Source organism: Melospiza melodia, assembly GCF_035770615.1.
Source record: "Melospiza melodia melodia isolate bMelMel2 chromosome 7 unlocalized genomic scaffold, bMelMel2.pri SUPER_7_unloc_1, whole genome shotgun sequence".
In the NCBI taxonomy this organism is placed as follows: Eukaryota; Metazoa; Chordata; class Aves; order Passeriformes; family Passerellidae; genus Melospiza; species Melospiza melodia.
Genome location: NW_026948497.1, coordinates 1497677 through 1509356, shown reverse-complemented (window position 1 = coordinate 1509356; position 11680 = coordinate 1497677). Strand labels below are relative to the sequence as shown.

Genomic DNA, 11680 nt, shown 5'->3' with positions numbered 1-11680 from the left:
CGGGTGGGGGCAGTTGGGAGGGGATATGGGGGGTCCTGAGGGAGATTGGGGGATCCTGAGGGGGTTTGGGGGGGTCCTGAGGGGGTTTGGGGGGTTCTGAGGGGACGTGGAGAGTTCTGAGGGGGTTTTGGGGGTCCTGAGTGGGCGTGAGAGGGTTTAGGGAATCCTGAGGGGATCTGGGGCATCCTGAGGGAGAACGGGCGATCCTGAGGGAGAACTGGGGGCGCTGAGGGAATGTGAGGGGGTTTGGGGTTCGTGAGGGAGAACTGGGGGTTCTGAGAGAGAATTGGGGGTATCTGAGTGGATCTGAGGGCGCCTTGAGGGGATTTGCAGGTGATTTTGGGGGGTCCTGAGGGAGTGTCGGGGGTTGTGAGGGGATTTGGGGGTCGTGAGGGGATGTGAGAGGAGGTATGAGGGCGCTGAGGGGATGTGAGGGGTTCTGAGGGGGTTTGGGGTGATCTGAGGGAGAACTGGGGGTCCGGAAGGGGTTTGAGGTGGATATTGTGGGGTTCTGAGACTGAATTGAGGGTCCTGAGGGGATCTGAGGGGGTTCTTGAGGGGCTGTGGGTGGATTTTGGGTGGTTGTGAGGGAGAATTGGGGCTCCTGAGGGGGTTTGTGGATCCTGACGGGATTGGGGGGGGGGGCTTTGAGAGGGATTTTGGGGGGTCCTGAGGGGAATTGGGGTCGTGAGGGGATTTGGGGGGGAAGTTGAGGGGGTCCTGAGGGATTCTGGAGAGATTTTAGGAGGTCTTTGACTGGATTTGGGGGTTCATTACCGAATTTTGGAGTGATTCCGGGGGACTTTGGGGGTCCCTGACGAGGTTTGGGGGAATTTGGGGTGATTTTGGGGTCCCTGACCGGAGTTATGGGGGATTTAGGGTAATTTTGGAGTATTTTTGGGTACTTTTGGGGTCCCTTGATTTAATAAAAATATGGATATTGATCTAGTACCGATATCCAACTGTGATGGACAAAGACTCTCGAACAGTTTAAAGTTAGAAAGTGTTTATTGCAACGCTGGGCAGCGTGAGGGATAGCTCCCAAATACACACCACAATTTACAGGTGATTACAGAGTCCTTTTATCTATACCAGTAGTGAATACCCAAAATACAAATGCATATTCATAACTTTGGTACATCCCATTCCCCGCTTGGTATGCTAATTAGTTCAAAAGCCATGAAGCATGCGTAGTTTGTTCCTTGAAATGGATCGGTGGTCCCTTTCATGGAGAGGGGTCCCAAAGAGAGGAAGTAAATGAAGTCTTCCCCGTTCTAACCTTTTTGCCTTTTCAATGCAAATATGACAAATGAACCCTTGGTTCATTTGTCCCATTACCTCATCTTGAATTGGTTTCAGAACAGAGGAGGCCACAATTGTCTGATGTTCCTAAAAGCTATTTATCAGTTTCTATATTCTTCATTATAAACCCAGCTAACCAAACATTGTGTTGAAAAGCAATCAATAATTAGTTAACTATTAACTCTTTATCAAGGCCTACCCATTTATTTTGATGAACTCAAATAAAGCTTATCTCTGAAACCTCACCTCTCCGAAAATCTCTAAATTCCTTAAAGTTTCTGTCTCACCAGCGCTCCGGGGCCCACCCCGGATCCCCACTCCGCACCCCCTGTGCCCCACGGCCGCTATGGGACCCTCCTGCCCGCGCTGCCGCTTCCTCTTTGCCGCCCTTCCCCCATTTCCCTTCCACATCCTCTCCCCTCCCACCTCCGGCCGCTCCCAAAATCACTTTTGGGGTCCCATTTCCACATTTTCCCACAAATTCCCCAATCCCTAGGCCCCTCCCGCTCAGATATGGTGTCTCACCTCCCCTTTTGCCCCTTCCCCACCCTCTCCCACCCCTCCCTCCCCTCCCCCCACCCCTTAGCCCCTCCCGCTCTCCCTTTGGGGGGGTCCCTCCCTCCTCCCTCCTCCCTCCTCCCTCCTCCCTCCTCCCTCCTCCCTCCTCCCTCCTCCCTCCTCCCTCCTCCCTCCTCCCTCTCCATTCCGGGCTCCACCATTCGCCCCCTTTTCCCCCTTCTTCCCCCCTGTCCCAGCGCCTCCCGCCCCCCGCTCACCCGAGAGCTCCGCGCCCGCAGCCGGGGGGGCTCCCAGCACCACCAGTGCCGCCAGCAGGGCCCCAGCTGCCGCCCCTCGCCCCATGGCCGGGGCCGGGCAGGGAGCAGCAGCCCCAAAGCAGCCGCGCTGCGCTGGGAGCGCCAGTCCGGAGCAGGGCGGGCTCGGCAGCGCCGCGCGCTCTCATTGGCTGCCGCCGCTTGTGGGCAGCGATCGGCCACGGGCTCTGCCCGGCAACCGATGAGGCAATCCAACGCCCCGACCGCTCATTGGCTGCGCTGCCTAATGCCTACGCCACTATTGGCTGAGGCCTTTCCGGGACGCTGCAGCCCGGGCTGGGGGTTTTTTTGCAGGGGGAAACTTGGGGCGCTGGGCAGGTGGGAGTTCAGGTGAGCCCAGCAATGCCTGCCCAGGTGCGCGGCATCTCAGGGCTGCCCGTGGTGAGCGGTGACGCTGGCCCGATGCCAGGCACCCCCAGAGCCGCTCTGTCCCTGTCCCCCGCAGCCGCACAGGGACAGAAAATGGAACCGAGGATTCCTGGCTGGGGACAAGGACCGGGAGAGATTCCTCAGCAAATCCCGCACGGGCACAACAGATCCGGCCTGGGCACACGGAGGGAATTTATTACCAACCAAATCACAGCAGCACAAGGAGAAGGGAAAGAAATCTCTCCAACACCTTCCTCCACCCAACACGGATCACCCAGAACAGGGGTCACCAGGGCTCTGCCCAACGGGGGTCACTGGAGATCATCCCATCGGAGATGGAGCTGGAGCAGCGCACAAAGCTCTTTCCACACTTGGGACACTCGCAGGGCCTCTCCCTGGTGTGGAAGTCCTGGTGAGTGACGATCTCTGAATCCCACCTGAAGCTCTTCTGACATTCCAAACACTCCTAGGGCCATTTCCCAGTGTGGATCTTGTGGTGCTTGCTGAGGTCGGAGGTCCCACTGAAGCTCTTCCCACATTCCCCACACTCACAGGGCCTCTCCTCAGTGTGGATGTTCAGGTGTTCCATCAGGGTGGAGCTGGAGCTGAAACCCTTCCCACATTCCAAGCACTTGTGGGGCTTCTCCCTGCCATGAGGCTTCTCCACCAGCTCTGAGCTCTGGCTGCATCTCCGGCCGCCTTCCTGGCTCAGGGAAGCTCTTTCCTCTTCACACCTCCCTGGGCTGGGTTTGCAGCCTGTTGCCTTCTATGCCAAGGCAGGCGACCTGGTTCTGAGGTACAGCTTGACAGCCCACTCTCCAGGGCCGTTCGGGCCAATGACATACGCAGACACCAATGTGGTGGACGGTCAAAAGGCGTTTATTACTTCTTCTCCTGGGGTCTTATAATCTTGGGGGTCTCTACGTCAAAAAGGGGTTTGTCCTTCTTACCTATGGTTAGTAGGGAATGGAAAAGTACTGGGTAAGGAGTGGAAAGTTACTGGCTTCAGTGGGGCAACATTCCTACTGTTAGTGGGGCCACATTCCTATGTTAATTTCTTATCTATGAGTAACTGAGGGTCTTATCTACGGGAAACAGAGGGTCCTGGCTTTCCGTGACATCGCGACATCTTCCGCAGCGCCTCTTCCCTAGCTACCACATCTCCCCCCCCCTTTTCACAAATGAATGAGGCAGTCATATACATGGGTACTGAAATGAGGTATAAGGTTGTAGCTTGACAAGGGAAAGGGGTCTTGGGAAACCCGAGTAAGCTTTTGCCAGACAAGTTTAGAAAACCTCGTGACTGGCAGTGTTCTTTGGTTGAATTCCCTGGTTGAATTCACAGCAATTGTCGTCGCCCTATGAACAGGATGTTGGTCCGTTCCAGGCGGCTCTGAACGAACGAGACCAACTTGTTCAGCAGGCATGGTCCGAAGGTGACTGTTAGAAACAGCATCGCCAATGGACCTATCAGGGCAGAAATCAGAGTGGTTAGCCAAGGTGATTGATTGAACCAGGACTCGTACCAGCCCTGTTGGGCCTCCCTGTCTTTCTGCCTCTGAGCCAGTCTGTTCCGGAGTTCTGCCATGGAGTCTCTCACGACTCCCGTGTGGTCTGCATAGAAGCAGCACTCCTCTTTCAAGGCGGCACACAGGCCCCCTTGCTGCATGAACAGGAGGTCCAGGCCTTGCCTGTTCTGCAAGACCACTTCCGAGAGTGAGGAGACCGACTTCTCTAGATAGGAGATGAACTTTTCGATCCTCTGCAGGTCCTCGTCAATCGTTGCCTGCAGTTGGGACTGTCCTTGGTGCTGGGTCGCTAGGGCTGAGACACCCGTGGCCGTTCCGGCTGCTCCCAGGCCGAGCAGCATTACAATAGTTATACCTGTTATTATTTCTCTTTTGTGGATCCGGATGGGTCCCTCAAGAAGATGGTACATTTCTTCGTCTGAGTGGTACAAGACCCTAGGAACAATCAGAACTTGGACACAGAAGTCGTTAGAGTCATCGAATTTGGGAAGGAACACACAGGGACTCACTCTGGATTGCTGGCAAACCCACATTCCCGATGCGGATGGGACTGCCCACTTATTGTTTTTCCTGTTCAGCCTGCCAATTTTGGTGCAGATGTTACCTCCCCGCTTATCTAGGGTTGAATTGCCAAAGCATCTGCCTCGGCCTGTGACTTGACTCAGGGTGATTCCTTTGCGAGGGGTATCCCATCTGCACTGGTGAGGGGCGTCGGCTGAGGAATAACTGAAGGGAGTGTTTAAAGCGACTCCTTCGTAAAAGGGGGGTTTGACGTCGTAACAAAGCCAGCAGGACTCGGTTAGGTTAGGGTTGGATTCATTCAGGGATACAAAGGTAGCTTCTAACATACGAAGGGTTGGGTCTGCGTCTGACTCGGTTAAGCGGCTCATCTGAAAGGTTTCCGCTTGACCGGTCGGGACATTGCTGACACCTGTGGGTAAGGTTTTGGGGTAGGTTACGTTTCTCCCTTTCGGCACACTTTTAATCACTTTGTTCGGTCCGACTGCTCGGGGTGCCAAAGGTTGGAGCCTGATAATTTGCACGTTCACCCTCTCTTTTGACCCTTGAAGGACCACTGTCCACGTTCTGCCTGTGGCCCAGCTAGGGTGATCTGGCTGCAAGACTGTCATGTTGTAATCAGTGCATGCCCAAAATCTAGGGATTTCAAGTTGGTTTCGATGGGAGTTTTCGCGAAAGAAGACGGGTATTTTGCAGCCGCTGGGTGCCCAGGTGAACTGTAAGAATTTGTCTGGCTCTTGTGGATCCCACCCAGGCCCCGACGGTCTGGCATCTGTAACTATGGTTTTGCAGCCCCAGTGCCCACAATATCCCCACCCTGGGTGATTGCAGTAGCTTTTCCCAGGGTTTGAAGCTGGGCACCAGTAGGATAGGTACGAGTGTTTGACGTGTAGGGAATAGGGGTTTACCCTTGACTGTACCGGAAACAGGTCGGTGATGCGGAGCACGAAGGATGGGGTGTTTGGTGTGGTGATTTCTTTGAGTGCTTTGCCACTGCTAAGGTGTCGCATGATCCACCTGAAGGGCTGATGGGGGTAGTGGTCTGGGCTGGCTTGCCCTCTGGCGACAAGCCCCAACAGCAAAATCACACAGAAACACCCTTGGTGTTGGGGTCTCACCTACGCGGGTCTCTCGGGTGCTGCCTGACGGCTTGGCGGTCTGTCACTTTCGTCTGGAACCGGGATGTACGCGTCACGAGGACGTCCCACGAGCAGGTCCTGTAAACAAAGACTCGCAATTCTCGTCAGTCTCATTCTGCTTGCTATGGAGGTCCGGTTTAATCGACTTAAGTGGACACCACCTGACTTTGCCGTCCTTTTTGACAGCCGCGTACCCTCTCCCCATGAGCATCAGCCTCCAGCCCCGTTCCCACTCGCCTAGCTCGTTTCTGATTACCACCTGTGGGCCCTCTTCTAGCGTTCGAGTGACCCAGTGTTTTTGGACGGGACTGTTTGTTTCATCTCCCTTAGGAAATTTATTCAGTGCCAGCAAAGCGGTTGCCAGCATACGTGCCTGATCTCCTGGGGGAATGGCATTGGCAAAGCCCTCTGCTTTTGCCAACACTTCTATCTTGGTTTTCAGGGTCTGGTTTGCTCTCTCAACTATGGCCTGCCCGGTACTGTTATATGGGATGCCTTGCACTAACGTGATGCTCCATTTTGAGGCGAATTCCTGTACTTGTTTGGAGGTGAAATTGGAACCGTTGTCCGTTTTGATTGCTTGGGGATACCAAGCCAAGCCATGGCTGTCAGCCAGTGCTGAATTTTGGCCTTGGAGTTAGTTTGGGGTGCTGTGTGGCTATGATCGTCCCGCTATAAGTGTCCACTGTCCCTGCAAGCCATGCTCGGGGCTTCATCAGTTCGCACCAGGTGAAGTCCGACTGCCAGATTTCTGAGGGCTTGAGACCTCTCGGGTTGACTCCGCAGGTCCAAAGGGGTGACTTCTGACAGTGAGGGCAGGTGGCTACCGCGTGTTTTGCGTCCACCGTCGGGATTCCGCGTCTCTTCGCCAGTGCTTTGGCTCCGATGTGGAGCGACTCGTGCAGCTGACGAGCTCTTTGCAACGTCCAAACGCCTTTTGCTGCGGCGTCCGCTTTGTCGTTGCCGGTCTGGAAGTAACCTTTGACTGGGTCATGGCTGTTGATGTGGATGACTGACACGGTGCCCTGTCGTGAGGAGAATGCTTCTTCCAGCATTAGGGCTGCTGCTGATGTCGACACACCTGGTCCTGCCATGGCTAGGCAGAGCCTTGCCACGAATATAGAGTCCGTTACGATGTTGAGGTGTTCGTCTTGGAAGAGTCCGCATGCCAAAACCACTGCTGCTGCCTCCAGCTGTTGCACCGACAGTGTGGGGTTACACGCTTTGACGCAGTGCCATTGGTCTCCTGCCTGCCACACTGCTGCTGCGGTTGAAGTCATGGAGGAAGTGTCTGTGAAGACCGTTGGTCCTGGCTGCGGTCTGTCCTTGACCTTCGGTGGCATGTCCATGTCGACTACGGTCAGCAGCTGAGTCCAGGGTGGCTTGGAAGAGTAGGAGATTTCTCCTCCGAAGCCGGAAAGAGCAAGGGCCAGGTACTCCGATATTGTGGCTGACTCCGAGGTCGGCTGCTTGCAAAACGGAAGGTGGATGCTTGTCGGCTCTGTCCCTAGGTGTTTCAAGGCAAGTCTCCTGCCTTTCATGATGAGGCTGGCGATGCATTCGAATCCCGGGGAAAATGCACGAGCAGGTCTTCCGAGGACCACCCATTGGATCGGTCGGGCCTTTTCAGAAGGTCCTTGGGCCAGTTCTCCCACTCCCCCCTTCGGTTTAAAGTGGATGTACAGGTCCAGTGGGATGGCTGGGTTCCACCTGGCGAGGCTGCCAGTGGACATCTGGTTTTCGATGAAGTCGAGGGAGCTCGTTGCCTGCGGCGTCAGCTCCTTGGGATCCCAGGGGTTCCTCCCTTTCAGGAGGTCATATAGAGGGTCCATGGCCTCGGGGGGAATCAGGACAATGTTGCGAAGCCACTGCAGCGATCCCACCAGGCGTTGCACGTCGTGGAGCGTCTGGACGTCTCGGTTGATCTTCATTTTGGGGGGTGTCACGTAGGAGCTTGTGATTCCTACTCCCAGGAAGGTCACGCAGGGTCCTCTCTTGATCTTTGCGCTCGCGATCTCGAAGCCATTGGTCTGAAGCGTCTCTGTGATTGTGGTCACCAGGTCATCTATTTGGCTTGTCGATGGTGCTGCGACTAGGATGTCGTCCATGTACTGGATGATGGTTGCGGTGGGATTGGAGTGTCGGACTGGCGTCAGTGCTTTGTCCACGGTGATCTGGCATATGGTCGGGCTGTTGACCAGGCCTTGTGGAAGCACTCTCCATTGGAAGTGAAGGTTGGGCCGCTCGCCGTTCCAAAATGCCACGGAAAAGGCAAATTGTTCTCTGTCCTCAGGGTGCAGGGGTATTGAAAAGAAACAGTCCTTGATGTCCAGTACTGCGCACGGCTGCCCTGCGGGAATGGCTGAGTTTGCGGGTAGCAGTGTCTGGACTGGACCCAGGGGTCGGATCGTCTTGTTCACCTCTCTCAGGTCGTGGACGAGACGATAGCCTTGTCCGGACCTTTTGGGGATCACGAATACAGGGGTGTTCCATGGACTGGTGGAGGGTTCTACGTGACCCTTTTGCAGTTCGCGGTCGACCAGTTCCAGCAAGGCTGCCATTCGAGGCTCTGTCAGGGGCCACTGCTCAACCCATACAGGGTCTGATGATTTCCAAGTCAGTTTGATTGGCAGCGGGGGGTGCACGGCAGTGGCCCTCAGGATAAATTTGTAATCCGAAATCTGAGCATGGAAAGGACGTCCCTTCCTAACAGGGGTGGAGAATTTTGCAAAATGTAGGGGTAGATTGCTACTGTCTTTTCTGGTCCCTTTTGCGTGTGAAGTGTTATAGCCACCAGCTGGGTGCTTTTCCATGCCCGGGACTGCCCCCCCACTCCGTTCACTGGAGGGACTTCTTTGAATTCCCAATGTCCGGGCCAATGTGCTTGGGGAAAAATCGTGCAGTCTGATCCCGTGTCCGCCCAGAACTGAAACCCTATGACGGGGGGATCCTGGCTGCCGTATAGGCGGCATGTCCCCCACACCATCAGGGGTTCCTTCCCTATTTTCATGACCAAGGCCACCCAGGGATCCCGCTCTGGGGCGTCCCATGCTGTTCCTGTGACTCCGGCGCGGCTTGTGGCGGTGGGGGGTGCGAAGGTATTGAGGGTGCTGCAGAACTCTGCCATTGTATTGCTGGAGGGGATGCAAAGGTGACTGCTCTCTGTGGGGGCATAGGGTATGAGGGTCCCCTGCCCCACTGGGGGTTGCTGTAGCTGGGCCGCTGCATATTCCAGGTGGGAGGGGGCTGGATACGTCCCGGCTGCCCCCTCCCTCTCCCGTTTCCCTGAAACCTGGATCTGCATTCTTTAGCTAAATGCCCCTTCCTTCCACACACCCAGCACAGCCCCCTACCTCCCCCTTGGCGTGGTGGAGCATCTGCTGATGGGCGCCTTGGCTGGGGGCAGTTTACTGCCAAGTGGCCTGCCTGGCCACACTTAAGGCACGCCATCACACTGGTTATTGCGGTGTGAACTGCTGCTTGAATGGGAACTAGATGTTCCTCCTTTGCAACGTGTCTGATCATGGCAGCTATATTGGACCCCTGCGGTAGCGACCTTAAAATGTCTTTGGTGGCTGAGTTACATTGCTGGCGTAAGCACTCTGCCAGCACGGGACCCTTCGCCTCTGAGGGTAACGCAGAGGAATCTAATGCGGCCTGAAGTTTGTCCACAAACTGAGTGAAGTTCTCACTCTCACCCTGTTTTATGAGAGACCACGGGGATGGTTTAGCTACCACTTTAGAAGCATCACGGATGGCTTCTCGGGCAGCACGGGTTGTTGTCATGACCTCATGGGCACGCAAGCCCTCAGCCTGCTGCTGGGGGGTGATCATAGTGGGGTCTGTGCCCATTAGCCTCTGTATGCTGGAGCCGTTCAGTGGGTGGTCTGCCCCTGTTACCAAGGCTAGCTGTTTGATGCAATTGTCCTCCCATTCTTGTTTAAAAAGGATCATCCCCGCACCATCAAATATCATTCTGCACGTCTGCTTAATATCAAAGGGAAGCATATCGTCCCCACCGAAAAGGCCGTCAATGAGTGTGCAAACCATGGCAGAATTAATTCCCTTATCCGCAATCGCTTTAACAATTGCCTGCACATCTTTCGGATTGACCGGTGAATAAGTCCTTTGGTTTCCGCCTGCCCCCCCCCAACACGAACCGGGAACACCAGAGTGGTAGACGGAGCCCATTCCGCGCAAGCCATTTTTATTTTCCGCCAGTTTGTAAGCGGGGTTCGGTTTTTCTCTGGTAACTCCTTCACCCATGCAGGAGCGCTGTGGCTAGTGACCTTACATGCCGCTGCTCTCTCTCTGTTAAAGCTAGAATCTGAGCCGGAATCCTCCGACCCTGTCTCGGGCTCTGAGCTCGAATCCGAGTCTGAGCCGGAAGTCGAGTAAAGAAACGCTTCCGGGCTGCTCTGCCTTTTGCTCGGGCTCCGACCCCGCCCCTTCCTGCGGGGGTCGGGCCGTTCCCTCCCCCTGGGGTCCCCCCGCCTCCTGCTGGGGGAGGTCCTTGCCCTACAAGGACTTAATTTGAATAAAGCGCTCTGATTGGTCTTACGCGCCTCTGCGGGGGCCGCCCCGTCTCCCCGCTCACCCGCGCATGCGTTGTTCAGCAAGTTGACCGCGTTTCCGCCCCCCTCCTCCTCCTTTCCGCCCTGACCATGCGGTCCGGCGCCATTTTCAAACGCATATGGTGGGGGGGCGTTTCTATCGGTCCCTATGGGGTCCAACATTCTGGCCGCGTTCCGTGCCTCCTCCGCAAGCCCCTGCCAGAACGCCCGCGTGTGCTCCCCCCTCTCCGATGGTGAGTCCGCTCTCTGAGGGGGATCCGGCGTTTGTGCCTCCGCACGCCCGCCCGGATCAGGCACCTCCGCGGTTTGTGTTGCCGCGCCCACCCCCAGCTGCGGCACGGCTAATAAACAAGTTCGAGCGGCTTTCCAGGTTTCTTGTTCTTGTCGAGCTTTTTGCAGAGCCTGGACAACTCTGCCCCACGATTTTAGGGCAGAGTCCTAAGTCCTAAGTCCTCTGTCCTTTCCCTGAACCCAAGGACATAGTGTCCTCCACCAGAGCTTTTGTACAATTATCCCACACGTCTGAATGTAGGACGTCCACGGGGCTTTCAATAGCCCCAAGCTTAATCAATCTCGTCAACGCGAGAGTTAAATCCTTAAGTTTACATTCTATACCCCATTGCGCATGCATCTCTGTTACGACCTTCGCTATGGCTTCCATCGTCCAAGCTGGTCCGGGAGCGTCCTCCCTGCTGCGATCAGTCCTGCTGTCGCAGCCGCCGTCCTCTTTCCAGGAGTGTCCCCGTTCCCCGGGCGCAAGCCGCTGTCCCGGGTTTTCGGCACCAGAATGTTGCCTTCTATGCCAAGGCAGGCGACCTGGTTCTGAGGTACAGCTCGACAGCCCACTCTCCAGGGCCGTTCGGGCCAATGACATACGCAGACACCAATGTGGTGGATGGTCAAAAGGCGTTTATTACTTCTTCTCCTGGGGTCTTATAGTCTTAGGGGTCTCTACGTCAAAAAGGGGTTTGTCCTTCTTACCTATGGTTAGTAGGGAATGGAAAAGTACTGGGTAAGGAGTGGAAAGTTACTGGCTTCAGTGGGGCAACATTCCTACTGTTAGTGGGGCCACATTCCTATGTTAATTTCTTATCTATGAGTAACTGAGGGTCTTATCTATGGGGAACAGAGGGTCCTGGCTTTCCGTGACATCGCGGCAATCTTCCGCAGCGCCTCTTCCCTAGCTACCACAGCAGCCCCTCCTCGTGAGGGATCTCTGGGGCTTTTCCTCCTCCTCCATCCAGCCATAACTTGGGAATGTCAGACCCTGGTTTGGGGGAAACCAAGGTGGGAGCGCGTTGGAGTAGAGGCTCCTCCTGGCCAGGTCCATCTCTAGAACTCAGCAGGAGTCCTGTGTCCATGAAAAGCTCCACATATCAAGATTCAGCCCCAAAAAAGTCTCCCAGGAGTTCCCT

At 55.5% G+C, this 11680-nt stretch overlaps 1 pseudogene; it reads right to left on the bottom strand.

The window, feature by feature from the left end:
• The window catches only part of LOC134432722 (zinc finger protein 11-like), a 246541-nt pseudogene that overhangs the window by 117987 nt on the left and 116874 nt on the right, over positions 1-11680 (bottom strand).